Genomic DNA, 3,152 nt, shown 5'->3' with positions numbered 1-3,152 from the left:
CACTCGCCCTGGGGGGTGCAAGTATAGCCTGGAATCCAAGTTGAATTTATTATAATACAGTTGGTACAAGAATGTCAGCCTAGCTAATTTTCTGCGCACTGAGAGTTCGGGCAAACCGGCACGAGATAATAGTGCAGATACAAACGGCGTTCTTCGGTACGCACCGAAGATAAACCTTGCGGCTAGCCTTCGAATCCGTTCCAATTTGTTTATTAAACCCACTTGGTGTGGGTCCGACACTGTACTAGCGTACTCCAGTGTCGGCCGTGTAATTGATTGGTACGCCTTGAGCTTGACCTCAGGTGTAGCTTCTTTTAACTTTCGCCTTAACAGACCAAGTTTGCATTGAGCAGATCCGCAGATGTTGTCGATGTGCTCGTTCCAGTTGAAATTGTTCGTTATTGTGACCCCGAGATACTTAAGCTTACTGGCATGCTGAAGTGGATTATTATTTATTGTGTAAGTAAAAAGCAACGGGGTTTTCTTGCTAGATACAGTCATGTAAGCCGATTTATCAAAATTAATTTTCATGTCCCATATAATACACCAGTCGTAAATTTTTTGAAGGCTTTCGTTTACAGCACTTGATCTTGAACATTCTTGACGCGACAATAAATAAGGCAATCATCCGCAAATAGACGTAGTTCAATCTTAGAATGAATGTCATTAGCAATGTCATTTACATATAAAAGAAACAAAATTGGTCCTAAAACCGACCCTTGCGACCCACCCGACAAAACTGGGTGTTACTTTACGCTTGGAATGAATAATTTCAAGCGTTATCCAGGGATTATGTTTTCTTCTTTTTTTGTTTTAGACGGCACATAGTTAAGAACGCAGTGTGTTACAACCGCTTTGAACCTTGCCCATAGGATTTCTATATTTGTGTCGGAATCATTCGCAAGTAGTTCAAACGAAGCAAGTTCATGGAAAAGATGATCGAGTATGCTGGTGTCATCGGCGTGGTTAAAGTCAAGATATGAAGTAAAGGAGTTGAACGGTATTGGGACGCCAAATATAGAAACAGAGCCTTGAATAACTTCGTGGTCCGATATGCCTTCAAAAATTACGGTCTGTGCTTGATCTGCAGGAAAATGATCACTTAAAAACACCAAGTCGAGTACATTAGAATAGCACCCTTGAACACGGGTAGGCTGCTTTAGGATTTGGGAGAGATTAAAAGTCAACATGATATCAAGGAGCACATCCGAACATGCGCTGTGGTGTTGCATTGTTTGCCAGTTTATGTCGGGTAAATTAAAATCACCGAGCAAGATTAGCCTCGCTCCGAGTACACGCCGACGCATATACGTGTGCAATGCTTGCAAGCTATCCTTGTCTGAAGATGAGCGGGGATAAACGCAGCCAACAAATACTGGGCGAGAAGTGAAGAGAAGCTTGCAAAATATTGCCTGGACTCCGATAACATCTGGAAGTATTTCAAAGGAAAGGTCTTTTTTCATTAAGATGGCCAGGCCTCCCCCATGTGTCGCCCTATCTTTACGAAGGATAACTTAGTTGGGGGGGTGTTACCTCAAAATCCTTTATCTCATTTGTCAGCCACGTTTCTTTCAAAGCTACGAAGTCCGGTTTAATTCCAAGAAGTAGGGATTCAAGCAGTACTAATTTTTGAAGCATGCTGTGGGTGTTAATGTTAAGAAATGTTACTTCTTTCGTTGGCTGCGGCGTTGTGGCTCGCCTGGTGCTTCCGCTACGTCGTTTTTTTCATGGTTGATGCTGTCACGGCCAGCGGTTATGAGCGCAATAGCATTTGTTTCCTCATCCCATCGGTACACATCTTCGTTCACTTTTAACTTGCCATAGACTAGAAATACTTTGTCTCCAAATTCTTTTGTTGTTTTTGCAACTTGCCAAAGCTTTTCTCTGATGTCTCTTACTCTATTTGAGAAGTCCTCTCCAACAGAGAAAGCGCTTCCTTTAGTTTCGTGCAGTTTCTAAGAATGGTTGCTTTGTCCCAGAAGTCGAGGAGTTTTAGTATGACTGGTCTAGTTTTTTTAGCATCTTGTTTTCCTATCCTGTGAATTCGTTCTATTGGAACGGGTTTGATCTTCATTATGTTTTTAAGTATCTGCTCACTTATAGTTTGTTCGCGGGTTTCGGGGTGTTCGTCTGCCTCCTCCGGTACACCGGAGACAAGTAAATTTGACCTTCTAGACCGGTTTTCTAAGTCCTCTATTTTTAACTCCGAATAGTTTTTTGAAGATTGGTTACCTGGGAGACGCAGGACGTGATCTTGTTTTCCAGTAACGTTACCTGTTCTAGTTTGTCTTCAATAGATTTAAACCGTTCTTCTTTTACTTCTTTTATGTCATCTGCAATTACTTGAAGCTGTTTTATGATCTTGGCCATATCGGGCCCCGGGTTTGTTTCAATGTCACCACTGAGCAACAGTAATTCGTTAATACAGGCACACGTGTCATACAATTGTGCGCACATCTGCCTAGGGCACGGAAGCACTATTAAGCATAGGTAATTTGAACGAATACATTTGCCATACCGCTTGCTCACCTGCGGCAGATAAACAAACGGGTTGAGACGTTGCATCCTGCCAGTGCTGCCATGCCCTGTGGCTTGAGTTGAGGGGTGTCAGGTCTTAATACGACTCCGGTCTGCCAGCAGCGCCGTCTTCACGTTGTGGCGATCTGCGTCAGCGCATGAAGTCACCGAAGCAGGCCTGACTCCAGTCTGCCAGCAGCGCCGTCTTCACGTTGTGGCGATCTGCGTCAGCGCATGAAGTCACCGAAGCAGGCCTGTTTCCAGGCAAATCGCCGAGCGTATATTCCAAGTGCGCAAAGTGAACATGATGCGCTTGGTGGTTGGGAAGTGGTGCGCAGAGCCGGGTCTTCGCTTCCTGCTTGCGTGAGCAGCAGGACGCCAATTATCTGCGGCAGATAAACAAACGGGTTGATATATGGCATCCTAGCAGTGCTGCCGCGCCCTCAAAAACGATTGTATTGATGCTGATAAAAAGAAAACGAAAACCCCATTTTATGCTTTCCTATCAACGACTAATGGGCAGACAAAAATACATTTCTTTCACTGGCACGCAGTTTTCACAGTGGTTTGGGCACAACTGTGGCTTCCGAAGTTTTTCAAGTGTTCACGCCGCCAAAGGTTTGTAAAAGCTTCAG

The 3,152-nt window shown here is 44.2% G+C and overlaps 1 pseudogene; it reads right to left on the bottom strand.

Annotated features, from left to right (window-relative positions):
• Nucleotides 1–1,450: 1,450 nt before the first annotated feature.
• On the bottom strand, nt 1,451–2,939 carry LOC144167988 (uncharacterized; annotated as a pseudogene).
• Nucleotides 2,940–3,152: the final 213 nt, after the last annotated feature.

This window comes from Haemaphysalis longicornis, unplaced genomic scaffold, assembly GCF_048455015.1.
Source record: "Haemaphysalis longicornis isolate Haplotype H1 unplaced genomic scaffold, Haemaphysalis longicornis Haplotype H1 scaffold_2, whole genome shotgun sequence".
Taxonomy (NCBI): domain Eukaryota; kingdom Metazoa; phylum Arthropoda; class Arachnida; order Ixodida; family Ixodidae; genus Haemaphysalis; species Haemaphysalis longicornis.
This window is presented reverse-complemented; position numbering and strand designations above follow the sequence as displayed.